The sequence below is a fragment of the Pinus tabuliformis genome, chromosome J (assembly GCF_031772625.1).
Source record: "Pinus tabuliformis cultivar Carrire ecotype Pingquan chromosome J, CPIR1, whole genome shotgun sequence".
Lineage (NCBI taxonomy): Eukaryota > Viridiplantae > Streptophyta > Pinopsida > Pinales > Pinaceae > Pinus > Pinus tabuliformis.
In genome coordinates, this window is record NC_142295.1 from 1,319,700,036 (window position 1) to 1,319,712,788 (window position 12,753).

General features: G+C 37.9%; 1 protein-coding gene across 7 annotated transcripts in view; it reads left to right on the top strand.

Moving 5' to 3' along the window:
• The window catches only part of LOC149232125 (uncharacterized), a 35,176-nt gene extending 23,409 nt beyond the window's left edge, over positions 1–11,767 (top strand). The window contains exons 2-4 of one of the 7 annotated variants that reach the window (XR_016248126.1): positions 10,125–10,346; positions 10,568–10,825; positions 10,932–11,767. The gene's annotated coding sequence lies outside the window, so the exon portion shown is untranslated. Of the gene's footprint in view, positions 1–8,218; positions 8,236–9,247; positions 9,573–10,105; positions 10,347–10,567 lie in introns of those variants that run through there. The other 6 variants (XR_016248128.1, XR_016248127.1, XR_016248125.1 and 3 more) reach the window with 6 other exon arrangements.
• The last annotated feature ends 986 nt before the right edge of the window (positions 11,768–12,753 follow it).

The following is a 12,753-nucleotide window of genomic DNA, read 5'->3' on the forward strand; positions in this document are numbered from 1 at the left end:
GAAGAATTTTCTTGGTTAGACTTGGACCCACCTCCACAAGTTATAGAGGCAAATATATCAAAAGCACCAGTAGCAGCTTTAGGGCTAGGGGAATCAAGCCATAATTCTATTGCAGACTTGGATGCTATTCATTCTTCAAATGAGGATGATCGGGATGATGATTGATCATTGATTCGCTGTCACTGTAGCATGTAGTATTGTAGATTGTAGTATTATACTATCATGTTATTTTGGACTATAAAAGCCTTTGAGAGCCTGCTTCTTGATATTGTAACTTTTTTGGTTCAACGATGTTTTGCACTAAGTGCTATTTTGGTTATATGCACTATTACTTGCTCTATATAAATGAGAACTTTTGCATATTTGTGTATAAATAGTTTGGATTCATATGGATGCACATGAATATATTTGTTTTTTCTTTAAAATATGAACATTTTATGTGTTTTTGGTAAACTGTTTTTTTCTATACTATCATGTTATTTTGGACTATAAAAGCCTTTGAGAGCCTGCTTCTTGATATTATAACTTTTTTGGTTCAACGATGTTTTGCACTAAGTGCTATTTTGGTTATATGCACTATTACTTGCTCTATATAAATGAGAACTTTTGCATATTTGTGTATAAATAGTTTGGATTCATATTGATGCACATGAATATATTTGTTTTTTCTTTAAAATATGAACATTTTCTGTGTTTTTGGTAAACTGTTCTTTTCTTGGTTCCCGGTCCACAAGGTTTTTTGGTTCGATCACCGGCTCGGTTCAGATAACATTGGATGACATGGCAATAGTGATGCAAGAATCTGTCAATAAAGCTAACATTGCATAATCACCATGCAACTTTTGGTAGTAACCTGTACTAATCCTTTTGTAGTGGCCAGAGAGATTTTGAAAATGAATTTCAACAACATTAGCAAAATAACCATGTTATTTTGGACTATAAAAGCCTTTGAGAGCCTGCTTCTTGATATTGTAACTTTTTTGGTTCAACGATGTTTTGCACTAAGTGCTATTTTGGTTATATGCACTATTACTTGCTCTATATAAATGAGAACTTTTGCATATTTGTGTATAAATAGTTTGGATTCATATGGATGCACATGAATATATTTGTTTTTTCTTTAAAATATGAACATTTTATGTGTTTTTGGTAAACTGTTTTTTTCTATACTATCATGTTATTTTGGACTATAAAAGCCTTTGAGAGCCTGCTTCTTGATATTATAACTTTTTTGGTTCAACGATGTTTTGCACTAAGTGCTATTTTGGTTATATGCACTATTACTTGCTCTATATAAATGAGAACTTTTGCATATTTGTGTATAAATAGTTTGGATTCATATTGATGCACATGAATATATTTGTTTTTTCTTTAAAATATGAACATTTTCTGTGTTTTTGGTAAACTGTTCTTTTCTTGGTTCCCGGTCCACAAGGTTTTTTGGTTCGATCACCGGCTCGGTTCAGATAACATTGGATGACATGGCAATAGTGATGCAAGAATCTGTCAATAAAGCTAACATTGCATAATCACCATGCAACTTTTGGTAGTAACCTGTACTAATCCTTTTGTAGTGGCCAGAGAGATTTTGAAAATGAATTTCAACAACATTAGCAAAATAACCAATTAGATTTTGGTAACAGGTTGCAACAGAATTTGCATAGTAGATAAGCAGATTTCGATAAGGAAATATAACAACAATATGTAGAGAGCACATACGGTAACTTTGTCTGTATTGAACTTAGACATTTATTGCAACAAGCTTTCTTGCGTCTGTGAGCAGCGGCCAACAGAGTTCCAACAATCATCCAACAAGATTGTAGTAGCAGTGTGTTAAATACTATTGACAGAGCTGCATGCTGTAAGCCCATATGAAGAGCTTGAGTCCATGCTTTGGAAAACACTCTGTTGGTTCTTATACTTGCCAAAAAAATTGGAAGAAGGTTTCTTAACCACCTATGACCCACGTCTCTGTCGGTTCTTATACTTGCAAAAAAAATTGGAAGAAGGTTTCTTAACCACCTATGACCCACCTTTTTAATAAAGGTCTGCTGTTGTTTTCTTTTCCTACCATTCCCTTGTGGGATGCTTTTCAGAAATTAATGGATACATCGATTACAGGGGCATGTAGATCTCAAACCTTTCCAATGTCTATAGCATACAAATCCTTCCTATACTCCATAAGCATCATGTGGACAGTCTAGAGTACAATGTGAGGCATTAACCCAACATATTGTTATTTGTATTGGTAGGCTCACCACAAGCATGGCACGTGATACAATAGTGTGTACTAACAATCCTTTGAACCATACCTTAAATGCATACTTGTGGGAAATGCGCTGTCCAACTCAAACACTACCAAGACCCCAAAACTGTATCTACCCCTCTATACTCGATGAGCAGAAGTTTCTGTGCTGATAAGGAGCAATTTGATAGGTTGTGAGGGTGGTGGAAACTCTACAACAGTATGTTGGTAGCACAATTTATATACCTTCTTTGAAATGTTGTGGCTCATTTAAATTGTGGTTATTGAGTTAGATGTGAGAAAAACTGCAAGGTTGAAAGTCAACCAAGACCTAGGCATCTGTTCCAATGTCATGGAGGGTGGTAGAAGGATCATATCTGTTCTTCCACCTGTCACTGAATTGTTCAAGCTCATTCTTCCACCTGAAGGTGCTGTTCAAATTCATATTTGTCTGGCAGATATTTATATTTGACCTTAGCATTAAGCATAGTGAAGGCTTAAATAAGTGATTTATGAAAATAGTAGCATAGTGACTGGCTGTTGGGGACATTTGGATGTCCCTTGATGAGATGGAGGGACATCTCAACATCCCGCTTTATTGTGATGACTTTCCCAATGTGTCCTTTGACATCCTCTCAGCTGGGGACATCTTAAGGACGTCAAATGAATTGACCCTGCATCACAGGGATGCCAAACAATGAGAGCTCGTGTCACACGGGGACATCAAATAGACTGCATCAGAATAGGATTTTTGTGAAGAACTAAATACTGTAGTAGTGGCTTGACACAGGTATATCAGGAATCAAGTTTGGAAGTTGAGGTGTTAAATCAGGAAGTTGAAATGAAAGTCGTTACGATCTTTAAAAGCATATGCATCCCTATAAGGATGGAAGGGTCTTCCAAATAATAAAGTATCTATTATTATCATCTCTCTCTTCTATATGTTCATCTGTCCTAAAAAAAATTGATATGGTATCAGAACTTGAAATTCAAAGTGGCAGTTCATGGCATCTAGAGACTTGGTGTGTGGTCTGGAGCACAAACAACTTATATGTTCAATTCAAATTTATGAAGAAGCAAACATTTTACTTCTTAGACCATAGAAAAGAAGGGAACATAAGTTCAAAAGGTTAAAGCTCAAAGCTTGTGAAAGCATTTAAATAAAATAAAAAATTACACACTTCACTGAGAATGTGAGAGAACAACATTGTTCTAGCATAATTAAAAAGAGCTGAACAAACATCAAGTAATGTTTACAAATGCTGCGAATAAGAAAGTTCAGCCCTGATGCTAGCATAGTAACAAAAAGGGGAGGCTGCCCTCTGTTTATGGTTATGCTGTTTGTGACACTATGTGGAGGTTTGGTTCAGATTTGAAGATTGCAGTAAGTTCATGCATTATGGTAGACACTTGTTGCATAATGACGGTGAAATGTTTGGTATGAAAAGTCTTACAATGGTAAACACATTTCTTGTTGAGAGTTTATTTCACAATGATGCCCAAATATATCTGAGCGGGTCACCACATATCTGCCTGCACATGGTTACAAGGTTACAGTGCTATGTGTGAATCTAATTTGCATGGTAGGAGTTTCGGTTGCAGAAGATAAGAGAAGCGCACTGGTCTCAGAAGGATGATGAAGGCCAACAATGCTCCAGAGGTGATGGCAATGGACAAATCTGGAAGTTTTTCTTATGGGAAGGACCATTAAAACTTCCAGGCACCAGACTCAAGTGTGAACGAGTTCCTCTGCCCAAAAGTCAGATCCCCTTACTGTTCTGAAGCACAAGTTTGAAGAGAAATACAACTCTAGTTCCATGAGTTGTACGCTGGGAGGTTATCACTAAAAAAATGAGTTTCTCAAAGAAAAGAAAAACCGGGTGACCTTATTCTTATGCTGGTTGAAGTATCCATTTCTGGGCCGAATATTTGCTATCCAAGCCTGAGTCCTCTCTATTTATTCCTCATAGTACTCCTGTATGTTGCTGCTGGGTATTCTCCACAAGGGAGTTGATTTGCTGAAGTGTATATTGACAAAGTGGTAGCTCGTGTGTCTATTGGGTGACATTATTGGTTTATGAGCAGGCCATGGACTCTTTTCTGTGTGGTTGCTATCCAAGCCTGAGTCCTCTCTATTTATTCCTCATAGTACTCCTGTATGTTGCTGCTGGGTATTCTCCACAAGGGAGTTGATTTGCTGAAGTGTATATTGACAAAGTGGTAGCTCGTGTGTCTATTGGGTGACATTATTGGTTTATGAGCAGGCCATGGACTCTTTTCTGTGTGGTTGGAGAGCACATTTAGACTGGGATGAGTAGAGTTGGATTATATCCATTTCCTTTAGAATTGCGTGGAGTCTCTTTCCCTCTGTCAAAGGGTGCCATTGCATTTATTGAGGCTGATGGTTCTGGGCATAGCATGGCTGTCCAATCCTCATCTGGACTGATATTTGGAGGCCGTCTCATTGTGGCACAAATTGCCCATGTTTGTCCACTCCATTATTTCATGTGTGTTACACGTTGAATTTGTAAAGAATTAAAAGGAAGAGTTGCTACAGTTTGTTTTTCCCTTTAAAGGATTATACATATCAGCTGTGTGTGAATTTCTGAGTACTAAATAAATTAGCTTGAGCATCTGGAATGCCATATTGGATCACTTGTTGCTTACTGTGATCATCTTCTTGAATTAAAACCTTGTGAAATTACCCACAACAGAATATAACCAAATTGTTTGACGGAAGATCCTACTGAGCAGCTCAATATAAATTCAGAAATTTCCCTAACAAAACAAAGATTCTCTAAGAAGAGATCTTACATGGTCACTGCTGATTCCCTAGGGTTTCTAATTTAATAGAGGGTGGAGGTTCATCTCTGATGTCCCTGTACTGTTATCCCAGAAGGGTGGAGATCGTATTAGATCTTTGGAGTCCCTGTACTGTTACAGTGCCCATCCAATTTTTGCAAGTGTTACAAATGAAGAAGGTTCTTCCTGGAAGCAATTAAATGAAATTAGTCCTCACAATATGCTAACTGAGATAATTCCATGCAAAATGGATTACTATCTCAAGGAATGTGGAGCTTGTAGTTGCTTCAGTTAGTCCTCTTTGCTGCATATTACTTGGGAGTTCTTAACAACTGGGATGCCCTTGATGCCTAGTCACGAGATCCTTAATTCTGATGATGAAATTATTGATTGAGTGGCACACGAATTAACCGAGGGTGGATATTTTCATCTTTGGAATCCCTCATGGACTGAGGGTGGAGTAGAAATTACCTCTAGAATCCCTGTGCCAGCCTATAACTGAGCACCTGCATGTAGGGTGGAGGTGGGTCAGACCTCTCTGGAATCCCTTGTTTGGACATTGGGACAGGTTTCATCAGCTAGGGGGTGGCAGCTGCACTGTTGGCAGCTTGCCAATGGTTGGGAGGAAAATTATGAGCCTCACCCCAATGGCTACTCTGAGGTATCTTATTGATTGTAACTATTTACTGGAGTTACAAGATTGCAAGACTTCTTATGGATTTTGTAGCCATGGGTGATACTGAAGCTTAGGGCACTGTTATTAGCCCATAAGCTAAAGTTACCTCCACATGTGGGATGGTTTACAAGGCCCCTGGGACAGTATGGTATCTCCCTGTCTGTGGCTTGTCATAAATCTGCCCCAGGTTCCTTACAGAAGTCCTGTGGTTAGTACTACTTCTATACCTCTTTAAGGACTAAACAACTGTTATCACCAGTCCTTACTTCTTTGAATACCCTCACTAAGACTGTCACTAAGGGCTGCGAAACTACAATTGAATAGAGAAGTTGATACCGAGCTAAGGTGAGGGTTATAACTATACATAACCTTCTGACATGGAGAGCAGAAAAAAAAGACAACAGCCCCATTTTGTTAACCATGCTCAAGAGTCAGGTAACCTAGTAACCGCTTTCGGTTAGACAAGGGGGTTGTTACATCTAGTAACCAAATGAAGGATGAGTTTAAACTTTAAAGTGATGGAAGGAAAGAATGATATGGGCTCTTGAAAGCCTCTTCTTTTGATCTTCTTGAAAGTCCTAGGATGGCCTTAAGTCAACTTGGATTGTGGGCTTGGAGTTGGATAGTTTAACCAACAAAGTCTCCAACTCCAAGTAATTTGGTAACCTGCATACATTAAACCAAATTATTGCAATACATTGATCGGCATCAAAAGGGGGTTTATTCACATCATGGCAAGATTGGATAAGATGTTCAACCGAGAACATACAAGCCCCAAACCAACTTAGGATGTGAGCAATACCCATGAAATCCCACATTGCCCCTTTGGGCTAAGATGCAAAACAAATGTAAACAAGAGGAAAGAATCATAGAAACAAGTACATGAACATCATTGGATTAAACACAAGGTTACCTCATAAGTCAAAGATCATTCACCAGAAGACAAGCCAAGTGACCTCCGAAGCCTTTTCTATATTATCGATAGCAAAAGTATTTTGACATAATCTACTCAAGCCTAGAGCTTCGAACCATGGGCAACAATGAACCCAAGAGGTGGATTTATACAAAACTTGGGAGGAAATCCCAAGAAAACTGATGTAAAGAAGTGGCATGGACTGATAATCACAAGGCAAAAATCGACTTTCGAAGTGTGTGCTGACTGCTCCAAGTGTTCTTGTGACTGGCTGTAGGAGGCTTTTCTGGCCTGCATATTGTGTCCTACTGTGGCAGTGTATCTCCTTAAGTGGCTGGTGTGAGTTTTGTTGCCTGCCAACTGTTGTTTGAGTGGAGTGATATCCCCCTGATCTCCCAATGAAACTGAACCTCTACTAGAGTGTGGACAGGTGACAAATATCAGCCACATGGAGTCTTCTAGTCTGCTGCATGTAGTCTCTAGAACTGCCCGCGCACTGGCTCTCCTTGTTCAGTGTACTGTGTGGAAGCTGGCAGCATAACAAGTGGAGGAATGTGTAGGTGAAGGTGGAGACAAACTCCGCCACAAACTCCACCAAACAAACAGCTAACTGATTCCTGAAATCCGTGCTAATTTCCTAGGGAATTCGACCTTCCATGCCTGCAAACTCGACCCCACAATGAACAGTGAACTTGTGCTATGGATGGTCAACTCATGGTGCTCCTATGTGGCCGCCAAGTCACCATAAACTCAGCCTTTGACTTCACTTTGATTTTCCATGTCATTTTTCATGTCCTCTTGACTTGGAAAAATAATAAATATGTCACCACTTATTAATTTTTTGATTTTTTGATATTTTTCGTCTCTTTTGCCAATAACATTAGAGAAAGTAGTTTTTCATCAAGGGGGAATAGTCATCTTTTGACCGCCAAAGGTGGTTTAGGATAATGTTGGGGCAGCACAAATTTCGAGTACCCACATGCCACCAATATATCCTAGTTCCACTTATTTGCAATTTTACATAGAGAATTAATTAAAAATTTCATCTTCCATTTGAAAGTGGTGAATGTCATTATGTTTCATGTATATGCGGTCATGCCTAGTCAAGCAGGCTTTTGGCTTCCATTGTAGTTTTGTCTCGTGGTAGTCGATGGTCTAGTAGCCAAATTGGTATCCACTTTAATATGGTAATTGGATTCACATATACTAGTTAGGTTGTTCTAGTAATTAGATTTGTGAAGTATTAATTTATAATTTTTAATTCATGATAATACACAGTGTTCCACGGGGTCGCGTCCCCCCACTTGGGGGTCGAGTTTCCTAGCTCCCTCGTGCTCTGGGGACTTGGGGATGACTGGGGGTCGTTTCCCCATGCTCCCAAAAAGCAGGGTACATGCAGAAATTTGTAAGGGGGTGTTTCCTCGATTTTCGGGGTCGAATCCTCCAAATGGGGTCATTTCCTAGGCGAAAGGGGTCGTTTCCTTAGACAAAAATCACAATTTTTTTAATGAAACAAAAAAAAAATCCTAATTTTTATGAACCGGGAACACGATGGGATGTTGATCCAGAGGACGATGCACAGGTAGATATGGAAGAGAGATTTGATGAGACAGAGATGGGGTTGGTTGGTGTGCTTCTTAGCATGTTTGAGAATGCAAGTGATTCTGATTCAGATGGTGGCATGGTTGATCCTGATTTATTCATGCAACATTTGGATGTAGAGACTAGCGGGGCATTACCTTGAGCAATTATGCTCATTTATGATTTATCATTTGATATGTTCTTATGTTATTAACTTATTTGCTTTTCTGTTTCAGACATCAGTTGTAGACTTCCGTTTATTTTGAATCTTGATATATGATATATTAGACTCGAGTATTGACTTTATAAAAATTTGACTCTTGATATATCAGACTTTACTTTTATTTCAATATTCAGTTTTCATAGTTGGAACTTCAATATGTTTAAACTTTAAAACTTTAAACCTTTATTTTCATTGTACATTGTTAGTAGTTACACTGTACAGTCACAAACTTACATGTATGATGTATGATCATGCTTTTTGTTTTAAATTTGTTTCCGACTTAAGTTATATGATTCATTGATTTATCATTTATCCTTCATGATGTAAGTGTTATATATTATATAACAATAAAGACAGTTACATTATAAATATTAAAATTTCAATGATATATCATATATTTTTATATTTGGGAGCTTTTGCATAGGCCGCTCCTGTGTATCCCCGCACCCTCGCCCCCATGTGCCAGAAACTAATTGGAACATTGATAATATATGAATCAATCCCTTCGATTTGATGTTTGCATTTAAGCCATCCAGATATAAAACCTTAAAGCTTAAACTGTTGCATGTTGAAATACTGTTTTGATTGCACAATAATGGCTAAACAATCTTTGAAAGGTGGAAGTTGTTTGTTATCTTGTGCTCTTGATGAGACGTTATTTGAGAGAGCGGATTAAGTATAGAGGTTTGAAACATGGCATTTTGATATGGAATACATAGAGCTGCAGAAAAGGAAGGCAACAGTGCCTAATGGTTTTTTGCATAATGAATTACACTAATGGAATCAACTAACAACAGTTTCTTTCAGGTTTTTAGGAGAATAGTTGAAGAGAACTGTTTGAGGTTGCTTGGTAATCCTTATTGGATGTTCTTGCCGGGAGTGTTACTCTGAAATTGAAAACTTCCGTTGACACACAGTTGTTGCATGTTTTAACTGAAGCCAAATGAGAGGATTTCTTAAGCATGGTTAATCCTTATTGTCTTCCACAAATTTGAGCCAAACGAGAGGATTTCAGGACCTTATTCAGAAGTTCTACATTGCCAGATATAATTTTGGGAGGCATAGAGAATTTTTTGCAGTATGTAACATATATCAAAACCAATTTTCTTGTGTGAACACTATTCTTATCAAAGAGACAACACAGGATGTCTTGTTTGCTGCTAGTGCCACAGATAGACTTGGAATGATTATTCTTAGACATATACATGTAATAGTTGATATCCCGATGTCTATGGATATTCTTATCCTGACTGTTAGAGAAAGTTGTAAGTAGGATTTGGAAACACCGAGAAAGTTAATGGTTCATACCTATTTTCTATCCTTATTTTCAAATTAGAATTTATTTACATGATGGTTTGACCATTCAGTTGATACCTGTAACTAAGATGTGTAAAAGCATAGCATACTCCATTAAATATAAGAAATAAAATGGGAATATTCACTGGATGTATATTTGCAGATCTTAGAAATACCAGGAGGTAATGGGGTCAGGCACAAGTGATTAGAATTGCATTGTCTTGTTTGTAGGGTTTTTTGCCTTTGATTTGAAAATTCACTTGTTGTAGTGCTTGCAATTATATATCCTTTGTAAATTCTTCACTTCTAGTTTTGCTTTTTTGTTGCTTAAGAGAGTTCCATTGATTTCCAACCTCAAACTAAATACAGTCTGGAATCATGGAGGCAGGGAAGTCATGATGAAAAGGCCTGTTGAAGCAATATCTTTGTACCCATGTCTCGGAAAAATGAAAAGTTTGTCAATATGGAAGAAAGGGCTGCAGTTTGTCACATAAAAATCTTGATCTCAAACATTTCTGTGCTTAACTGCTGCACAGCATCACAAGAATAATTTCCACAGCAGGCTTCATGCTACACGAGGAGGCAAGGAGTGCTCCATCTCTTCTTTTTGGTAAACTAAAATGATTTTTTGTCTTAATTTATGTATTTATGGAAGGATGTACAGAGTTTTCATATTAAAAAAAGATATTCCTTGAGTATATCTAGAAGGGCTTATATACAGAAAAAATATATTCGAGAGTTGAGATATTACTTTTGCCTTTATGTAACAGGGATATTTTATGAAAAAGATACTACTTGAACCTGAGATTTTACTTTTGATTCTATCTACAGGGGTTTTATATTTGGAAAAACAGTTCTGTCAAGTGGCTCTATCCTCAGATGTCCAGATTATGCACAACAAGGTTTTTTGTCATCACCATCAGTGTCACAGCAATCTCAATTAGGAAGGAATCCACCTACTGAGTCAATTTTCTGATAGATAGAAAAAGCCCACTGAAACCATGATGGTTTTGCCCCATGGCCTTTTTTATCAACAAAGATTCCATGAGACTGACTTCTCACACAGCTTTCAAAAGACCAATCTCAGAGGTATTCAGCTTCTTAATTTATTGTTTGAGAATTTGAGAAGTTGCAGATTTCTCCCAAAGCCAGTCAAGTAAATTCCATTCTAAATTGTTATATGCCGTGGTTATAGCACGCAGGTTCCTGTCCTGCCCCCAACTTTGAGGCAGTGAGTCAAATGTTTAGAAGACATTTCTATGATCGTCATACTGCTAAAATATTGAAGGTCAGAGAAGGATGTGTTCGAGTGAACTGGTTGCAGGAAAGTGACAGGGTATGCAGGTACACTAAATGGCCTATGTCAGCAGAAATCTCTCCCACCAAAGAGTTTTGGTCAAGTTTAAGATATTTCAGGATTGATTAGTTTGCAAGCAAAAACAACCATGTCGCTGAATTGATTGCTTGATAGGTCTAAGCATGTCAGGCGGCTCAGATTGCCCACAAATGAAGGTAGATTGCCTCGAACTGTTTCAATGGAGTTCTAAGAACTTAAGATTCGCAAGTGTCCCAATTTCAGCAGTCAATTGTCCCGAAAACCTATTCTCTTCCAGATTTAAATCATGAAGACTCGTGAATTGGCCGAGCCGAGGAACTATCTTTATATTTAGACTGTTTTAGTGAGTTAGAAATGCCTGTGCACTTGAAATCCGCCCTTATTTCTGGGAGTATCCCACCATTGAGATAGTTGGCAAACAGAAATAATTGATGCAACTTTCTTAACCGTAGTTCAAAGGGAATGGTTACTAACAGCCCATTTTCAGACAAATCGAGCACTTCCTGTTTGCTCAGCTGACCTAATTCTGTTGGTATTATTCCGGACATTATTTGTTGATAAATTGAGATATACAAGTTCTCAACTGACCTAAGTGGGAAGGAATGCCTCATTAAGAATATTAATCTCGATTTTTATCAATGATGATCTTGAGTGCTTGTTAGGAGTAGGTCACCTGTTCGAGTCAAATTGGAGAATTGCGGAATTGCGAGTTGATGCAGTGTTATTTTTGGGTGGACCAACTAGTCTACATCCTTGAGGGTGAATAGTTTCATAATAAATATTTTGAGACTTGCGTTAGTTTCATTGACATAAGCAACATGGTATGTCGAGGATGAACGATTCGGTTTGATTCCCACTTCCAAAATTGCACCATGGAAATATGATTCTCATGCGACTTCGAATTTTGAAGAAATTTATATGTTGTGGACAAGCCATAAGAGTTTTCAGGTTGGAGCCTGAGAGCTAGGGAAGATTGTCGCATGCACGGGGCATTGGAGCGTCCATCTAGTCGCAACGGTACAAAGTGTGTTGGAGCTTGAGATCTAGGACGTTGGAGCATCCTCCCCATTGCAGTTGGAAAACAAGGTGTTGGAACATTGTATAGGTTGGAGCCTGTAAATCAGGGGGTTGGAGCCTCCTTCAGTCATCGCTGAAAATATGATTTAATTATTTTGTATACAAATATCAAGAAGTGTTTGGTGGTTTTTGACCTGGAGGGGGTTTTCCACCTAAAATTTTTGTCCACTGTCTTGATTATTGTGCATTGTTGAATGTTGTTTACTGTTGATGATTGTTTATATTTATCTAATGCTAACGTAATGAATGCTCTATAAAAGATAAATAACTAATTGTAAGTGAAATAATGATTCACCCACTTGGAGGGGGTTTTCCACCTAAAAATCTTTGTCCACTGTCTTGATTATTGTGCACTGTTGAATGTTGTTTACTGTTGATGATTGTTTATATTTATCTAATGCTAACATAATGAATGCTCTGTAAAAGATAAATAACTAATTGTAAGTGAAACACTGATTCACCCACCTCTCAGTGTTTCCAACAATTGGTATTAGAGCAGGTTCCTTCAGTAGCAGCTTAGTCGTTGGAAGGAAGATCTTAGAGTACAAAGATGGGAAAATCAAAGAAGCAAGCCGCCAAGTGTTCAAAGGAAGTTCTAGGTATT